Source organism: Taudactylus pleione, unplaced genomic scaffold (genome assembly GCF_031769625.1).
Source record: "Taudactylus pleione unplaced genomic scaffold, aTauple2 ptg000903l, whole genome shotgun sequence".
Taxonomy (NCBI): Eukaryota; Metazoa; Chordata; class Amphibia; order Anura; family Myobatrachidae; genus Taudactylus; species Taudactylus pleione.
The window spans coordinates 3,035,129-3,055,719 of NW_028285304.1; the positions used below are offsets into that span (position 1 = coordinate 3,035,129).

Sequence of the window (20,591 nt, forward strand, 5' to 3'; positions counted from 1 at the left end):
GGCAACCGCAGAGGAATGTCCACGGACAGACCCTGAAGGTCTGAGAACCAGTGCCGCCTGCGCCACGCGGGAGCTATCAACAGGAGCGTCCCTCCTTCCTGTTTGAATTTCCGGATTACCCGTGGAAGAAGGGAAAACGGAGGAAAAAGATAAGCACACCTGAACGTCCACTGGACGGACAGAGCATCTACCAGAGACGCCTTTTCGTCTCTTGTTCGAGACCCGTACACCGGAAAGTTGTTATTGTGCCGTGACGCCATGAGGTCGATCTCTGGAAGACCCCACCTGTCCACCAGAAGTTGAAAGATGTCCTGGTGGTGCAGAGACCACTCCCCCGGATGAACGTCCTGGCGACTGAGAAAGTCCGCCTCCCAGTTGAGGACTCCCGGGATGAATACTGCTGATATGGCTGGGAGATTGCGCTCCACCCAGACCAGGATGGACACCTCTACGAGTGTCGCCCGACTTCGGGTTCCTCCTTGCCGATTTATGTAGGCCACGGTGGTGGCGTTGTCCGACTGGACCTGCACGGGGTGACCTTGGAGAACACGATGTGCCTGCTGGAGAGCATTGAAAACCGCGCGGAGTTCCAAGATGTTTATTGGAAGCTCCTTTTCCGCCTGAGTCCATCTGCCCTGGAAGTGTGGACCCGTGACAGCTCCCCAGCCCCGAAGGCTGGCGTCCGTTGCCAACAGGACCCAGTTCGCCACCCAAAATGGACGACCCTTGTTGAGATGGGTCGTCTGCAACCACCAGGCTAGGGACAGGCGAACCTCCGGAGTGAGCACCATCGTCTGGGACTTTAGACTCTGAGGCAGTCCATTCCATTTGGACAGGATCAATTGCTGCAGGGGTCTGGAGTGAAACTGGGCATATTCCACCATGTCGAATACTGACACCATGGAGCCCAGTAACCTCATCGCCGAGTGCAGAGACACACGGCGACTCGGCAGACAACAATAAGGCTCCGAGGTGCAGAATCCTCTGAGACGGGATCAGGGTGGACTTTTGCCAGTTTATTAACCAGCCGTGCCGTTGCAGTACCGCAATCGTCAGGTCCAAGTGGCGTAGAAGGAGCTCTGGAGATCTGCTACCAACAGAAGGTCATCTAGGTATGGCAACTTGCGGACTCCCAGCAACCGCAGGTAAGCCACCATGACCGCCATAACCTTGGTGAACACTCGTGGTGCTGTCGCCAGGCCAAAAGGTAATGCCCGGAACTGGAAGTGATCGTTGTGGATTGCAAACCTGAGGAACTGTTGATGGCGTAAAAGACTAGGGACATGCAGGTAGGCATCCTGTATGTCCAACGACACCATGTAATCCCCAGGTTCCAGCGCCAGAATGATGGACCGTAGGGTCTCCATTCGAAACCGCGGCACCCGCAAGGACTTGTTGAGTGCTTTGAGGTTGAGGATCGGACGGTACGACCCATTGGGTTTCTGCACCAAAAACAGATTGGAATAGAAACCCTGGCCCCTCTGGGAGAATGGAACAGGCACTATAACTCCAGCCTGGAGCATAGTGTGCAAAACCTTCCGCAGTTCCATGGCTTTGTTCCGGTCTAATGGAAGACCCGTGGTGAAGAATCGGGATGGGGGCCTGTGCCGAAAGGAGAGGGCATACCCGTGAGAAACCACCTCGAGAACCCAAATGTCTGTCGTGGTTACCGACCAACACTGGGCGAACCGCAGCAGGCGGCCTCCCACTTTGAGATCCCCCAAAGGGAGGCCCGGGCCGTCAGGCTGCAGGTTTGTCATCTGACTTAGGGGCCGGACGTCTGGTACTCCAGGCCTGTTTCCTGGGCTTGGCCGATTTCTTGGGGCCAGCCTGTCAGGGAAAAGACTGTGCTTTAGGCCTACCCTGGGCCCTGTAAGGCCAAAAGGACGACGTACCCGAACTGGAAGGGACCGCAGCAGATGGGAGACATGCAGACTTGGCTGCCGCTAGGCTACAATTTTGTCCAGAACCAGACCAAATAGGACTTCTCCATTAAAAGGCAAAGCTTCCAAGCCCCCTTTTTGGAATCAGCGTCTGCCTTCCAGGATCGCAACCATAAGGTGCGACGAGCAGCACCGGCTGCCAAAGAAATCCGAGATGTGAGGGTACTGATATCCAAGGCCACTTCATTGATGTAAGTGGCCGAATCCCGGAGATTGCCTACCAACTCGGCTTGTTCAGCCGAACAGTCGGAATCCAAAGACGCCTCCAAACTATCAGCCCAGCGCTCCATAGCTCTGGCTACCCAACATACGGCCATAGCCGGTCTGGATGCCCCCCCCTGTGAGGGAATAAATGGACTTTAGGCAGATCTCCACCTTGCGGTCCGTAGCATCCTTCAAGGAGGACATGGAGTTCATGGGCAATGTGGCACTTCGGACTAGGTGTGTCACATGAGAATCCACCTGTGGAGGGGATTCCCACTTAGGAAAATAATTGTCCGCAAACGGATAAGCCACCGCTAAGCGCCTCTGAGGCTGATACCATTTCCACGCCTCCTCTAAATGGTCTACTAACTGACCCAAAAGAGGAAACACTGTGGCGTCACCCTTAATATCCTTAAAAAAGGCATATTTGGACTTGGACACCGGAGGATCGTCATCCTCAATAACTAAAGCTGTGCGGACTGCCTGAATAAGGCCAGGAATATAAACCTTGGACTTAGCGTCCGACTCTTTAGTACGGAGAGGTTCTTGGTCAGACAGATCCAGAATCTCCCCATCATCGGTCGTCACGTCGTCATTCTCATAAGGAGCGGACAGAGATGCCACAGGCCTCTTATGTGGCCGCAACACAGACTCCCCCTGTAACACGTCCGACAAATGCTGTACCGAATTTGTCAGTGAATTAACCCATGCAGGTTCCTGTGAGACCTGGGGAGGGGAAATAGGGAGACTGTGGGGTACCATCAGTTGTCTCGGGAACCCCTGCATGGGTGACGACACCACTGACTGCTGGGACAATCCCATCTGTGAAAACGCAGGTGGCGGAGCTAACTGGCCCACTAGGGTTGTAAGCAATTTGGCGAAACAAGCCCAGGGAGGTTCCTGTACCGGAGCCGTGACAGTAATTGGCTGCGCCAATAAATAACACTGCCGACATAGTCCCTCCGCGTTACCTTCCCCCTCCGCTATTGGTACATTGCACTTAGTACACATAAGCTGGAGAGGAAATTCACACTCAGACATGATGGTAAGTATGTGACCCCTCTCACTGATACTCGTTAGTATAGTGGGATAACCACCCTGCAATCACCGCACCGCAAGGGCTTTAGCAGAAGAAGAGCAGAAATAGCTGACAGTAGAAAGTGAAAGTAGCAGCAGACGCTAGCAGAAGTCACATACAATGCAAAAGAAATTAATCCCTGCACTATCAGCGCTGTTCCTCAACTACGCGGACATAGAGCCTGGTAGGACACAGGTTAGTTATCTGGCTCCACGCTGCAGCCAGTCCCCAGGGAGCCCCCTGCCTGGGGACTCTGGACCATGTTTCAGCAGGGACCCACCGTGGGACCCTGCTGCTTACCTGCTGCCCCCTTGAATCCGGCCATGGTCCAAAACATCTGGGGTCACCGCTAGCTGTGACCCCAGATGCTTGCCAGCATCCCTGGATCAGTACCGGCGTTCTGGTACCGGCGGGGTGTAGGGAGACCGCATGGACGTCAGTAGTGACTGTCCATGCTGTACTTCCAGATGTGCAGCCACAGCTGCCGCGAAGAAAACTTCACGGGCTATCCTTAGCCCCCCTCTAAACAGGTGCTCCGACTCCGAGCCGGGCACCAACGAAACTGAGATGCCTTGGCTCGGGGGCGGGGTATAGGAGGGGGACCCTAGTGCATCCTGGGAGGCTGAAAACTTAACTCTATGGTGCCCGATGTCTGACGTCATCACCTATACCCCAAGGTATCCTGTGGATACCCTATGGACCCTGATGTAGAAATAGAGATTTTATGTTAGTATGTATGAGCAGGAGTGTGTGACTGTGTAAGAGTGTGTGCCAGTGTACTGTATGCGAGGGAGTGTGTGTGCCACTGTACTGTATGAGAGGGAGTGTGTGCCAGTGTACTGTATGAGAGGGAGTGTGTGTGTCAGTGTATGAGGGAGTGTGTGCCAGTGTATGAGAGGGAGTGTGTGTCAGTGTATGAGAGGGAGTGTGTGTGCCAGTGTATGAGAGGGAGTGTGTGTGTCAGTGTATGAGAGGGAGTGTGTGCCAGTGTATGCGAGGGAGTGTGTGTGCCAGTGTACTGTATGAGAGGGAGTGTGTGCCAGTGTACTGTATGAGAGGGAGTGTGTGTGTCAGTGTATGAGGGAGTGTGTGTCAGTGTATGAGAGGGAGTGTGTATCAGTGTATGAGAGGGAGTGTGTGCCAGTGTATGAGAGGGAGCGTGTGCCAGTGTATGAGAGGGAGTGTGTGTATCAGTGTATGAGAGGGAGTGTGTGTGCCAGTGTATGAGAGGGAGTATGTGTGTCAGTGTATGAGAGGGAGTGTGTGTCAGTGTATGAGAGGGAGTGTGTGTGTCAGTGTATGAGAGGGAGTGTGTGTGTCAGTGTATGAGAGGGAGTGTGTGTGTCAGTGTATGAGAGGGAGTGTGTGTGTCAGTGTATGAGAGGGAGTGTGTGTCAGTGTATGAGAGGGAGTGTGTGCCAGTGTATGAGAGGGAGTGTGTGTGTCAGTGTATGAGAGGGAGTGTGTGCCAGTGTATGAGAGGGAGTGTGTGTGCCAGTGTATGAGAGGGAGTATGTGTGTCAGTGTATGAGAGGGAGTGTGTGCCAGTGTATGAGAGGGAGTGTGTGTGTCAGTGTATGAGAGGGAGTTTGTGCGTCAGTGTATGAGAGGGAGTGTGTGTCAGTGTATGAGAGGGAGTGTGTGTGTCAGTGTATGAGAGAGAGTGTGTGTGCCAGTGTATGAGAGGGAGTGTGTGTGTCAGTGTATGAGAGGGAGTTTGTGCGTCAGTGTATGAGAGGGAGTGTGTGTCGGTGTATGAGAGGGAGTGTGTGTGTCAGTGTATGAGAGGGAGAGTGTGTCAGTGTATGAGAGGGAGTGTGTGTCAGTGTATGAGAGAGAGTGTGTGTGTCAGTGTATGAGAGGGAGTGTGTGTGTGAGTGTATGAGAGGGAGTGTGTGCCAGTGTATGAGAGGGAGTGTGTGTGTGAGTGTATGAGAGGGAGTGTGTGCCAGTGTATGAGAGGGAGTGTGTGTCAGTGTATGAGAGGCAGTGTGTGTGTCAGTGTATGAGAGGGAGTGTGTGTGTCAGTGTATGAGAGGGAGTGTGTGTATGAGTGTATGAGAGGGAGTGTGTGCCAGTGTATGAGAGGGAGTGTGTGTGCCAGTGTATGAGAGGGAGTGTGTGTGTCAGTGTATGAGAGGGAGTTTGTGCGTCAGTGTATGAGAGGGAGTGTGTGTCGGTGTATGAGAGGGAGTGTGTGTGTCAGTGTATGAGAGGGAGAGTGTGTCAGTGTATGAGAGGGAGTGTGTGTGTCAGTGTATGAGAGGGAGTGTGTGTGTGAGTGTATGAGAGGGAGTGTGTGTGTGAGTGTATGAGAGGGAGTGTGTGTGTGAGTGTATGAAAAGGGTTGTGTGACAGTGTATGCGAGGGAGTGTGTGTGTCAGTGTATGAAAGAGGGTGTGTGTGTTAGTGTATGAGAGGGAGTGTGTGTCAGTGTATGAGGGAGTGTGTGTCAGTGTATGAGAGGGAGTGTGTGTCAGTGTATAAGAGGGAGTCTGTGTATGAGTGTATATGAGGGAGTGTGTGTCAGTGTATAAGAGGGAGTGTGTGTGTCAGTGTATGAGAGGAAGTGTGTGTAGGAGTGTATAAGAGGGAGTGTGTCAGTGTATAAGAGGGAGTGTGTGTCAGTGTATGAGAGGGAGTGTGTGTCAGTGTATGAGAGGGAGTGTGTGTCAGTGTATGAGAGGGAGTGTGTGTCAGTGTATAAGAGAGTGTGTGTCTGTGTATAAGAGAATGTGTGTATCAGTGTCAGTGTCTGTGCTTGTGTGTCAGTGTATGAGAGTGTGTCAGTGTATGAGTGCGTGTTTGTGTGTCAGTGTATGAGTGTGTGTCAGTGTGTGTGTTTGTGTCAGTGTACGAGAGAGTGTGCATCTGTGTGTGAGAGAAATTGCTTTAGCCTAAAAAGACCCCACAAATCACGTGCCCTGTGGACCCACAAGTGTACTTTAGTGCTCGTGTTCGCTACACCCTGCAAATCCTCCTGAGACCTACTAATTGGTGTCAATTATTATATTTGTTTCATACCTCCATATATTCATCTTCTTTGTACTGGGTACACCCCATTTATAACATGGTCGCCTCATGACGGGTGTGTCTAGTGCTTGTGCAGTGCAGGACTGTCCCTAACGCCCCTCACTACACCACCTTGGGGACACTTCTCCATTACTTCATTCACTTATTCCCCACTAGTATATTTTGTATTTTTTTGTCCTTTATATAAATACAATGTACAGTATATTGTAAAAATTAGAGATGAATAGTCCAGTTCTACTCGGTGCTTTTCACCAAATAAGGGCACATTTGCATTTATCTTATTGGCTATCTAAAACATGTGAGAGCCCGACAGCCAATAAGATGCCCTTTTTCACATCCGAATAGAACCGAGCCGCTCATCTCTAGTAAAAATGTGACCTGTTAACAAAAAGCGACAATAACATGTCTGAGGTTCATGAAGAGATTAACTGCAGTGGTCACACAAAGGTGGAGACTGAAGCTTTGCCCAGGTCTCCGAGAGGCCTTGCATTGGCCGTTTACCCCCTTGTCTGTCATTCATGCAGCCATCTGTCAGCTTAGCACAGGTACAGGTTGGTTTTATGTACAAACAGACGTAGCACACACAGAAATATACAGCAACACACAACTTTAATCCTCGGCAGCCGTCCCCGTCTACAGACGCCCAGGAAACATAAACTTTACATTATCCAGCAAGTCACGATACTGCTATTCACTGTATTATAAATAGCACAACTTTCTCAGTCAGATTAATGGCCTAGCAACCACCCCAGGAATTGTAGTAAGCGGAAACAGTAATAAATATTGTTACTGTATGTTTTGTGTGCTGTAATTTCAATACATAAGTTCCTACATCAATATAAAATATATAACTTTGGCATAAAGGAACTACCTGCACTTACATATACTTGGTTAGTGGATGCTATTTTGGGGGAAGGGGGCCTGGACTGCACATCCTAGCTCTTTCTAAATGGGATGTGCTACCTAGCTGAGACTTAGGGGGATATTTAATAAACATAATTATCTCATTTTCCAGCATAAAAGCTGGAAAATGTGATATTTATGTTTTCTCTAACTTTTCACAGTTTACTGACATGACAGTTTCTGCCTTTGGGCTCTATTTATTAACATTATTTTGACTAAAATAAAGTGAAAAAGGGTGTTTTCACACCCTTTTCACATTATTTTAGTATCACCTACAGTTACTAAAGGGCAACTGGAGTAGAATTCGTAAAATTCTACTCCAATCAGATCGCATTTCCCATAATTGTAATGGGAAATGTGATCTGACCAGAGTTACTAAAAATAAAATGTGAAAAAATACCGGGGAAAGCCCTGTGATAATAACGCCACCTGGAGGTAGCCTTATCCAGGGTTTCCCCCGGTTACCGGCCTCCTGCCCTGCTCTAACGGGGAGAGCAGAGCCGGGAGTCGGTCCCTGTAATCAGCTGTGTGGTCTAAACAGACCGCAAGCTGATGACTGCAAAAAAAAAAAAATTGGTAAAAAATAAAAATTTACTTACCTGACTCCAGGGACCGGTGATCGGGCCTCCAGTGATGTCTCCCCTCCGGTCAGCTGGTCTACCATAGTGCACTTCTGCCGGGCCATCAGGTGATCGGGTCCCAGTGCAGTATGGGAGATCACCTGACCGGAGGCATGGAGAACATCACCGGAGGCCTGGACCATGCAGGTAAGTGTAATTAAGGGAGGGGGGTGGGTTGCGGGGGGGGGAGGGTGGTTTCTGCGATCACGGGGCTTAGCGCCGGGGGGTAGCAGCGGCGGCCGGTTGGCGCATGCGCGGGCACTTAGTCACGGTATTTTTTGCGAAAATACCGTGATAAGGCTCCGAAGGGGATTCGCAGGGACAGAGCTTTATCGCAAGCTCTGTCCCTGCAAGGGATTTGTAGTAAATCCCTGTGATATTGCCTGAATTCGCAATGCGAATTCAGTCGGTAATATCACACTACAATCTGCATTACTTGGTTAAACTGTATGCCTTATATATTTTGGGACTTTACCATTAACCCATTATTGTTATTTAAAGACTCCTGTGAGTCTCTACAATTTTTATCATGGAATAAATAGTACCTTTATTTTCACTGGCGTTCACAGCCTCCTTTATATATTATACACTACCCCTCTCTCCATCATAAACCTCTTTGAGCACCGGGACAAGTGATACCAGCAGGAACAAGCAAATTTGGTAAGTACATCCATCACTTACCTACCTGCATTATCATGTATACCCTGTTCCTGATACTGTGCCTATGCATTACATTTGAGGTGGAGAGGAGAGAGAAGAGGTCACGTCTAAACAGAACACCCATCCTACAGAATTTAGCAAGACATTTATTTTGAGACTGTATTATATAAGAACACACATCCCACAGATTTATTGAGACATTTTTCCAGGACCCCTCATGTTGGATTCCCATGAGATCTGACCAAACATTGTGGACAAAATTATAGACATCTCCCGATTAGGGAAAAGAACATTTTTGAGACATTAGTGGTTGTTCGGTTGCTAAAGAACATTTCACCTACAGATTGACATTAAGGAACTTTTGGGACTTTGCCACACACCAGCCAGTTAGCATAAACCAGAGCACACCACCAATATATTTCTGATTCATGTCCATGTAGAGGTGGGATACCTCTATTGTGGTGGACCTGCTAGGGTTATCACAACAGGCTTCCTGACAAGAGATCCAGAGCGCTGTTTATTCTTAGCCTCATACGATGTATGTATTATAAAACAATCAATAATAGATGTAATATGAATAACAAATAGCAATCGTAGTGCTCCAATGATCAGTTCATAGATACAGAGAAAGATGATGGATTTCTTCTCCTTTTTTCAGATATTTTGGAGTATAGAAAATCTGTTGATCTTTAAGTATGATGAAAACTCCGTTATCCAGGATATACGTTCCTTCCTTCAGATGTAGCTGAAAGATACCCTCGTACCAGAAATACACCCAAACAAAAAGGGCCAATGGGCCACTATCAGTAGTGGATAAAATACTGCCACAACAATATAAAAAATGAAAATATTTATTTTATGAAAGTGGTCAATTCTATATTGAGTAGCTTACATCAATTGTAAAATCACAGAGACAGATGAAACCCAACGCGTTTTGTCCCTAAAATGGGACTTCATCAGGGGTATATCATCATGTGACTGAGTCTACAGTCCTAATGTTAAACCAGGAGAACCACAATGCAATACTCGGCTAGTAGAGCACGTGATGAATAAGTACACTTAACTTTTAGATCCACTGGTCAGGTGTGTTTAAAACCAATATGGCATAACACTCCTCAAAGATGCTGCTAAAGTCAGCTCAGCAAGCTGCAAGTGATCACTTGCAGCTTGCTGAGCTGACTTTGGCAGCATCTTGCAGTCCAGTATTTCACCTGTCCCGGTGGACTAGAAGCTACAAAACTCCCTAGGAACCAGCTGCTCATGCGACTCCCAGACAAATTGAAACAAGTAGGTGTGATGTTGGTCCCTGTGACCAGTGCTGCTCCGGCGGCTAACTGTGGGACTGCGCGTGGCTCCAATGACTCACAAACAGGGAAGACGTGCAGGATGGTGAGCTGTTCGCGCCTCAGCAACTCCCGATCAGGACGCAAGGGGTGATGGCTGGACAGTCTGCCTCTCTGGAGAATCCCCCCGTCCAGCGGAGGCAACAGATAGCAGGAATGATGGTCCGCACAAACAGGCTCAGCAATGTCCCACAGTGTGTCTCAGCAACACTGGTGGGTATTATTATGCAGGTATTGCAAATCGCCAAGCAATGGTTCCATAGATGGAGTACAGCAGTGTAGTATGGTCAAGAGTTGAAAAAGCAGTCCAGTTCTCTGGACGGGGGGATTCCCCACAGAGGCAGACTGTCCAGCCATCACCCCTTGCTTCCTGATCGGGAGTTGCTGAGGCGCGTACAGCTCACCATCCTGCACGACTTCCCTGTCGCGGCGGACAGGACAGCAGGTCCACCTTCACCACACATGCATGGTGAGTCTCACAGCAGCCGCGGACGGCCCAACACACAGCCAGCTACTGCTCCAGGATCCCTGCCCGGCCAGCAGCAGTCTTCCTTCCTAGCCCAGCGCTTGCTGGGCTGGGGAGGGAGGCTGATGCCGCTGCCTGTCGGGCAGCGATGTAGGAGTGATAGCTGGTAGGAAAGAACTCTGTAGCGCTGCAGCAGGCTGCACGTGCGCACTACACAAAACAACAAACATCGCAAAAACGCAGATTTCGCCAGGACAACCCGTTTTCGCTTTGGCTGTGTCGGCACCAAATTTCTATTAAATAAGGAGAAAAAAAAACGCGTTGTTAGGCGAAAAATATGTTTGGGAGGTAAATAAGTTTATTAAATATCCCCCATAGTACTACAACATAGAAAAAAGAGAGGCCAGATGCACCATACAACCATTAATAATTATACATCATATACGAGGATTTTGGCATAAATTTGGTCAAAGTTATGAGCTTACCCACCAGCGTCAAGGTAACCTCATCATGTAAGTCACTAACACTATGGGGATTCATGTCTGGGGCGTGAGGCACCCCCAAACCATCCCAACCAAACCACCCCAGGGCACCACACAAAATAAAATAAAAAATAGCAGTGAGGTGTTGAAGAGTTAGGTAAGTGAGAAGTGTATTTACTAAGCAGTGTTAGGAGACAGAGTGAAAAGTGATAAGGTGCCAGCCAATCAGCTCCTAACTGTCATCTCACAGGCTGTGTGTGAAAAATGACAGTTGGGAGCTGATTGGCTGGCACCTTATCACTTTTCTCCTAACACTGCTTGGCTGCTTAGTGTTGAAAGTGTTAGAAAAATGAAAAATAAATTCAGATCCCTTTAGCTGTGTCTCCTTCCTTACCTTCGGCAGCTCTGGTTTCCATGCAGGTCCTCTTGTGCTGTGGGTTGAAAGCGGAGGCAGCACAGCTAAGGAGAAAAGTATCACAATTCCCAAAATACTGACTCACAAAAAAAGCAGTTTTCGGAAGTGTTACTTTAGTTAATGAGGCATGGTGAATGAGGCATGGTGAATGAGGCATGGTGAATGAGACATGGTGAATGAGGCATGGTGAATGAGGTATGATGAATGAGGCATGGTGAATGAGGCATGGTGAATGAGGTATGGTGAATGAGGCATGATGAATGAGGCATGATGTATGAGGTATGATGAATGAAACATGGTGAATGAGGCATGGTGAATGAGGTATGGTGAATGAGGCATGATGAATGAGGCATGATGAATGAGGCATGATGAATGAGGTATGATGAATGAGGCATGGTGAATGAGGTATGATGAATGAGGCATGATGAATGAGGCATGGTGAATGAGGCATGATGAATGAGGCATGGTGAATGAGGTATCATGAATGAGGTATGATGAATGAGGCATGATGAATGAGGCATGGTAAATGAGGCATGATGAATGCCTCCGAATGGTTATTTGAACTCGCAGCGAGTTCAAAACATAATTATCACAAGTGATAATTATGTAATGATGAATAGGCCCCTTAGAGTGCACTAACAATAGAAATCTGGCTTTTTTATTTACAATTTAGCTTCTTGTACTGACTAATGTTTCACCACCTTTTTAAAAAAAAATAAGGGGTAAATTTGCTAAGAATCATGGTTGCCCCAAGTTGGCTCAAGGACAAACACTCAGAGCTTCGCTGGGACTCAGGAGATTTGAAAAATGAAAACCGCAAATTAAATCGAGTTTCAACTCAAGTTCCCTGTGTCTGACCGTAGCCAAACACACCCAACATGCAGCTTGCATATATCAGTGAGATATGTGCAGACTGCATGTGTTTATTCTGTATTAAAATATTGTTGAAAAATAGAAAAAAAGAACGGCATGGGGTTCCCCTCCAAAAGCATAACCAGCCCCAGGCTCCTGAGCCAGTCCTGTTTCTAAAATACAGGGGACAAAATGTGTAGGGGTCCTCTGTATTTTATGAACCAGCACTGGGCTCTGTGAGCCAGTCCTGGTTTTAAAAATATAGAGGAAAAAACTGGTGTGGGGGTCCTCGTATTTTTAAAACCAGCACCTGACTCAAACTAGCCGGAGTGTAATGCCACAGACCAAAAAAAATCAGTCCCCTTGTCCAGTAGAAATCCATGGTTATTCCTAAAAAATAAATAAAAATAAAATAAATAATCTACCTCCTGGCGCCGGTTGGTCCTCTTCTGCTGTAGAGTCATGACCCGACAAAAAAAATAAAGAGTAACGCAACCCACGGACACTGAAGAAATGTATGTGTTGCCACATACATCTCTTCCCCGGTAAATGACAGAAACCTTGTGTTTTACATCATTTACCGGGCCGCCAGCCAATCAGTGGTCATTCTAGAGTAAGTGGCCGCTGATTGGCTGTGAATCTGTCAATCAACAACCAAACTGCCTGGTAAATAATGTAAACCACAAGGTCTCCGTTATTTATCGGGGGAGAGATGTATGTGGAAACACATACATCTCTTCAGTGACCATGGGTCACATTATTATTTTTATTTTTTATTCAGAGTAGGACTCTACTGGAAAAGAGGACCGAACTGCGCCAGGAGGAATAACCATGGATTTCTACTGGTCAAGGGTACCAGGGACAGACTGGGGCTGCTGATCAGCCCTGGCAGTCCCCACCCCTTCAAAAGGAGTGTGGCCCATGTCACAAAATGGATGTGGTTACGTGCCACGGGGGTGTGCAGCGAGTCACAGGGGCCTGGTCTCGTGGCGCAGCCCCATCTTTCAGTATCCTGGCTGAGCAGAGCACTGGGTGGCGGAGCTGCTCGGCCAGGTTTTGAAACCGGACCCGTCCATCAGCCGTTCTGGCGTTTGCCAGAAGTGCCCGATGGCCAATCCGGCCCTGACGGGGACAAGGTGAGTATGTGTGAGTGTGTTTTGTGGGTAGTAAAATTATATTTTCTACAGTGTGTGTGTACTGTAATTTTTTTACTATTTGTTTTTACAATGGGGGTAGGGGTGGCATCTGTAGTCCCATAGGGCTACTCAGATGGTAGATTACACTGTACAACAAATTAATACTTTTCATTTGTTTCCTTTCTAAAAATAGTCATACATTACTAATTTGAGGTCAAGACAAACTAAAATGATTTCAGAATGTTTTTACTAGCTCTATTTTTTGAGCTACACTACTTGCACTATACTGTATGTACATTAGTAATATAGTCATAGTGAAAAGCTATTTTAAAATAATCTGATATTTTCTTGATAGAAAATAAATAACAGTTGTTTTAATTCAATCAATCACAAATAAGAACACAAAACGAAATAAACATACAGCATACGTAACAAACATACAGCATACGAAACAAACATACAGCATACGAAACAAACATACAGCATAGGAAAGTACTATGTAATATAGTGGCCTATTCATGGGGGTGCTTTCTCTTTGCTTGTCGCTTGTACTCCTCTTCTGGGGCATCTCTTGTCACTGTCCAACAGTAGTGATCACCTACCCTGATATCTTTGTTCCATTGCTGAAATGTCTTGGTGGAATCGCTCACTATGCTTGTCACTCAGGGCCTAATTCAGACCCGCTCGCGAGCGCTCGCAAGCGGGTCGATGTTGGGCAAGTGCGCATGCGCACAACGGAGGCTGCTCCGTCGTGCGCATGCGCGAGACCCGAATAACGATGGCCAAGCTGTCGCTATGGGTCTCGCACCAAAGGGGGCGTGCTGTCGATGGTGAGTGACAGCACGCCCCCTTTGGTGGGCGTGCCGGGGGCGTTGCTGCGCAGACGGAGGCGTTCCCATGGGAACGCCTACCGTCTGGGGCCGGCCCCACTGACATCACTAGTGATGTCAGTGGGAGTGCTTTTGGCTCTGATAGAGCCAATAGCACTCCAGGGCTTGCGACAACGAGACAAGGCAAGGGTCTCGTCGCAAGCCCGATGGTCACGATGGTCTTTACCATCGCGACCATCATCATGGACGCTCGCATAAGCTGTGGGTGGTAACCCACAGCTATGCAAGCGTCCAAGAGGCCGCTACCAAAAAAACCCAAAAAACGCCCTGATTCAGAGCGGGCGCTCGTTTAGAGCGTCCGGCTCTGAATCAGGCCCTCAGTGCACCACAGTTATCTTGTGTGGGTAATCCCATCTATTTGAATAGGGGAGGGGACAAATAACTGATTCATTTAATTGGGTCATTAGGCCCCGCCCCCTCTGTGCGGAACGCAGATTGCTGGTAAGATTCTCTCCATTCTGCCCATTTCACTAGGAATACCCCTACATCGTCATAAATGGGCTATATCTCGGAACTCAGAGCTGAGAGTTTTAAATGTCATATTCATTCTTTGCATGCTGAAATCAATTAGAAGTATCTATTTTCACATCGGAAACATTTTGATTGTTGTGCAGTGTTATCAAAGGATCTGCGACCACTGCTGCGTATTTGTACGCAGTCGCTTGGATCTGCGAAGCCGCCAGTGGGCGTCTCAGTAATTTTCCAGGTCGCTGTAGCATTAGCATATTTCCGCATGGCAGCTGTGCTTAAAATCAAAGCTGCTACTACATTACCGCCACATCTGAATCAGGTCCTTAGACCTCTAATGTGGGGACAACTTGTACATTTCAGTAGAGATACAATAAGTATAGTTTTGAAACAAAGTTTTATTATAAGTATATCCTATGGCCCTTAGTGTAATTGAGCCTGTAGCTATAATCTGAGTGACAGCCCAGAATGTGACCTCACTGGTATCTGAGTGTCAGAGACTTTCACTTTCATTTCTCTCTCCTGCTGCCAGCGATGGCGTCTGCTGATCTGAGACAGGAGCTGGACTGTTCCATCTGCCTGAGCATTTATACAGATCCTGTAACCCTGAGATGTGGCCACAACTTCTGCCGGGTCTGTATTGATCATGTGCTGGATACGCAGGAGGGGTCTGGAGTTTATACTTGTCCTGAATGCAGAGCAGAGTGTCAGGAGTGTCCTGCACTGATACGGAACATAACTCTGTGTAACATAGTGGGGAGTTTCCTGTCTACTCAGCCAGATCAGGAGGAGACTGGGATCTTCTGCACTTACTGTATTCACTCTCCTGTACCTGCTGCTAAATCCTGTCTGCAGTGTGAGGCTTCTCTGTGTGATAATCACCTGAGAGTACACAGCAAGTCAGCAGAACACGTCTTATCTGATCCCACCACTTCCCTGGGGAACAGGAATGCTCCGTCCATAAGAAGCTCCTGGAGTATTACTGCACTGAGGACGCTGCCTGTATCTGTGTGTCCTGCTGTCTGATCGGGGAACACAGAGGACATCAGGTGGAGTCGCTGGATGAGGCTTCTGAGAAGAAGAAGGAGAAGCTGAGAAATGTTCTGCAGAAACTGACCACAAAGAGAGAGGAGACTGAGAAAAGAGTCCAGAGCCTGCAGGAGCGCAGGAGAGAAGATCAGGGAAAAGCAGCTGGTGTAACAGAGACAGTCACTGCCCTGTTTAGAGACATCAGGAGACAGCTGGAAGATCTGGAGATGAGAGTCATGTGTGAGATCTCCAGGCAGGAACAGTGCGTTTTACTCTCAGTCTCTGATCTGATCCAGCAGCTGGAAATAAAGAAGGACGAGCTGTCCAGGAAGATGCGTCACATTGAGGAGCTGTATAACATGTGTGACCCAGTGACTGTCCTACAGGAACCAGACACAGGTGACTTGTGTGATACTGAGGACACAGAGAGACATGATAACCAGGTCCATGGTGCAGGAGATCTGGATGTGTTTCTCATCTCAGGGACATTACACACAGTATCTGATATAATAACAAATATATGTACAGGGATCTATGTGCAGGAAGCTACAAACCTATTACTGGATGTAACCACAGCTGCTAATAATATACAGATATCAGGTGACAGGAAAACTGCATCCAGGTCAGATATAAACCAGAATCACCCAGTAACACCAGAGAGATTTCAGTATAATCAGGTAATAAGCACCAGGGGATTCTCCTCAGGGCAATATTACTGGGAAGTGGATGTCAGTAAATCAGTGATATGGAGGGTGGGGATGTGTTATCCCAGTATAGGTAGGAGAGGAGGTCAGTCATACATAGGAGATAATAACAAGTCCTGGTGTGTGTGTAGGTATAATCAGTACTCAGTGATACATGACAGTACAGTGATCCGGTTACCTGACAATATCCCCTATGACAGAGTGAGGGTATATCTGGATTATGAGGCAGGACAGATGTCCTTTTATTCTCTGTGTGACCCCATCAGACACTTACACACCTACACTGCCGCCCTCACTGAGCCCCTTCATGCTGCATTATGGGTAGTGGATGGATGTATAACTATATCTGGGGGAGTCAGGAGTTGGGAGAAATTACCAAAATTTAATAAACCTGCCCAGGGACTGGTGACATCATAGGGAGGGGAATATGATTGGTGAAACATTCAGCCAGTAGAATAAAGAGGTGAGTGAGACTACAGCTGAGCCCCTCCCCCTGTGTAACCACATCACCAGTGTGACTGGATGTGTTCCCATGTTGGTGTATTGGACACTGTCATTATAACTATGTAATACATCTCTGTTTGATTTCTCCGCCTCTGACTCACTAACAGCTGTGATTGGCTGCAATATCTGTCTGTCACCCAGTGTGCACCCTAGCACTGTAGTCAGTATAGACAGGAGAGGAGATCAGTCAGTCATTGGATATAATAACAAGTCCTGGTGTGTGTGTAGGTGTAATAATCAGTACTCAGTGCTACATGGCAGGACAGAGATCCAGTTACCTGACAATGGGCCTGACTTAGATGATCCGCACGCAATTCTGATATTTACGCAGTTTGAGCTATTGTTAGCCATTGCGCAGGCGTGAAAGCCACACGCGCCGCCATCTGAATTCTGGAACAATCAGGCAATAGAATGGAGCAATGGGTGCAACTGCAAATATAGCAAAGCTTCTCTTATTTTGCAGCAGCTGTGTATCCAGATTTCCAGCTGTTCTCTTCCCTTTGGTGTGTTAGGAACTTTTGTTACTAATATTTACATTTCTGTGGGATTTCTCCATTTACATCTACAGGTCACGGTACTTGTGTACTTTACGGACTCATTGCAGAGAGAACCCAAGTGTCCTACACTCATTATTATTATCAATCATGGTAATGTCTAAATCCCCTTCACGGAGAGGACCCTGACGTCATCAGCTAGTCTCCAGCGTCATTCCCAGTGTCCAGCGACATTCCCTACCATCCAAGTGGGCATAGAAAGGGAACATAACCTTGTGGCGAGCGTAGCTAGCCACCAAGCCCGAAGCGTGACGAGCGTAGCGAGCCTGCGAGGGGACAACTTTCTTCTTTAGGTGGGGACAACTTTCGGTTCTTGTGCACGTAAAGTACACAAATACCATTTAAAACATTCATTGGGTTCTCTCTGCAATGAGTCTGTAAAGTACACAAGTACCCAGGTCACTGCTGCAGTAGCTGTTATTGGCTGCTATAGTTGTCTGTCAGACAGTGAGAACCCGATAGGTGCCAGCTCTGTCAGTGCTTGAGGTCTTTCAAATCTGTGCTACAATAAACCTAAAGGTGCAATTTTTATTTTGTATTGAATATACTATAATATATCATACAAACTCTAATTATATGACTATATTAATAACATTATATTTTTTATGAATAAAGGTAAATAAATATTTACATTCAAGTGCTGTGCTTCTGTAATTCTTTCAGATTTCCCCCAATTGTTATATAATAAATGTAAAAAATACATACACAAGCAAGAATAGTGTAATCATATCGATATGAACACACTCTTAAATAAAGACGGTCTACCGCAATAAGAGAATGGCAATACTAAGTATTGGTGGAAAGGAGAAATCTATTGCCATTCTTTTATGGTGGAACACACTGATTATTCAATTTAGCACCAGGGTGTGCTAGAAGGGTGGCACCAGAAGGGTGGAATCAGCCAGAACCCATACTATGAAGGAGAACACACCCCAACCAATTACTGCACCAAGATAGCAACCAATTTATTTTCTACCCATGAGGAACCAATATCCAAGCGGCAACAAACAGCTACAAAAACACGGCAAATAATTAGCAGGACAGGGAGGGAGGGTGGGAATTTCTAAGAACCAAGAGGCCTCAAACCATACAAATCCATATTATATAAACCATACTTGCCCACTCTCCTGGAAGTTGCAGGAGACCCCTGAATTTGGGGGAGAGTCTCCCAGCTCCTGGTAAAGTGGGCAATTACCCCTCATCCCACCAACCAACCATGAAGTGGGCTGGGTGCAGGTCCATCCCCAATGTTAAAGAGCAAACCATTGCAGGGGGTGGGGCTCATGATGATGCGTATTGTGTTGCTCCGCCCCATCCTACCCACACAAAACCAGGGATACTGGCAAACCATCAAGAAGGCAGAGGCGCAATGATACATATCGAAGTGCTCCGCCTCCATTCAGCCCACACAGAGATGGGAATACTGGCATACCATCAAGGGCGGAGCCACAATGACACTTATCGATGTGCTCTGCCTTTATCACACTCACCTGCCTCACCCCCCTTGGGCTGCGACTTGCCAAAGTTGGCAAGCATGGGAGGCGATCAGAGCAATCGACACCCATAACACTTGCAGAGAGAAAGGAGACAGCTGCGTGTGCTGGGCTGGGGAGAGAGACTGCTGCCACTGAGCAGCAGCAGTCTTCTCTCTCTGCCTCTCTAGCTGGTGGATGGTCTTCATCATGCTGTCATGGTGATGGGCCTAGTTTTATGTGGAGGCCTGGGGCTGTAGTCCTATCCAACCCATTGTTAATCTGGCCCTAACTGGTTTTCTCCTGACATTCTGTTAATTAATCATGGCATAAATGAATCAGGAGGAGGCCTATTGCTGCGGCTGGGCGATAATCTGATGCCTAGGAGCAGCCTGACCCCTAAATCTCCTCCTGCTGTCAGCAGAGCCAGTGCAACCATTAGGCAAGCCTAGAAAGTTACCTAGGGTGCCAACAGATAGAGGGGTCTATTCATCAACACTAAAATAATGGTTTTAAGGACATTTTCCTTAATTACCGTTTTTTTTAGTGTCCATGAAGACACTTAACACAGGAGATATCACTGATATCTGCTGGTTAAGTCCGCCTGCATTAATTTCCACACTCCCCATACATTAGTACATTAGTATGGGGATATGGAAATTAGGCTATTCATCAAATTCCGAAAATTATGTATTTTCGGAATTTGACGGTGTTACTATACGCCACTCTCAGGTGGCGTATAGCGGGTTACACTTACCTGCTGTCTGCTGGACAGGTCCACCGCCGGCTCCCTCCGTCACTCTGGTCCCTCCCTAGGCTCCGCTGCTGCTCTGTGTTCTCACTGCATTGTGGCTGTGAGAACAAAATAAAGTTTTTTAAAAAAAAATCTGCAGCCCCCTCTGCCTGTCCGTGCTGTCTGCTGTAGACCGGGGCCGGGAGGGAGGTCGGGTTCCGCGTCTACAGCCGACCAGGTAAGTGAAGGGGGGAGGGGGGGGTGGACACAGATGTAATCACAGCTGTAATCTGTGCCGCGCATGCACTGCATTTGTGAACGAAACGGCGCATGCACAGAACTGATTATAGCTGTGGTAAGGTAGGTACAGTCAGGGAAAAGTATCTATTTCCCAAAAAGCTGTCATCGCAAAAATGACAGCTTTTCTGAATAGATTGTGATGGAGCGGAGGAATGATGAATTCCTCTGGTTATTAGGTAGAACTCCATGCCAGTTCTAAACCTAGTTACTTCCAGAGAACTTTTAGTTATAATGAATAGGCCCCAGAGTATTACTTATTCTGTATAATAAGTCCCTGCGCCACCTCCACATTGAGTGCCATCTGTTGACATGGAGGAGCGGCAGGGAGCTGGCATCTTTTAAGCTTTGGAGCTGCTCAATGCTTCCATGTTTGCTATATGCCAGGAGGCATTATACTCGGCAAACACATGCCAGTCCTTGGTGGAAATGTAGGTGCGCTTGCCCAAATTGAGATTCACAGCAAGATGATTTCACGCTGCCAATGGATGTTTTTCGTCACGTAAATAATACCTCTTTTACACCAGCGCTAAAACCCGGGTTATTGCAGGATTAACCCTGGTAGCTCCTTGGTGACCCGGCAATCCAACCCTGGTAACTTGCAGGGTTTAACACTGGAATAACCAGTGAAACACTGCAGTGTAAACGGCGCGATCCAGGTCAGGGTGACCTGGATCGTGCCGCTTGCCTGCTGATTGGCCGACTACAGTGGCGCTTGGAGATGATGTCATCTCCAAGCGTCCACTTCAATGCTGGAAAAGCCGGGTCTCTGCAGACCCGGCTCCGGTGTGAACGGCGCCGACTC

The 20,591-nt window shown here is 47.6% G+C and overlaps 1 pseudogene; it reads left to right on the forward strand.

Moving 5' to 3' along the window:
- The first annotated feature begins 15,027 nt into the window (after window positions 1-15,027).
- Window positions 15,028-17,921, forward strand: LOC148473989 (E3 ubiquitin/ISG15 ligase TRIM25-like; annotated as a pseudogene).
- Window positions 17,922-20,591: the final 2,670 nt, after the last annotated feature.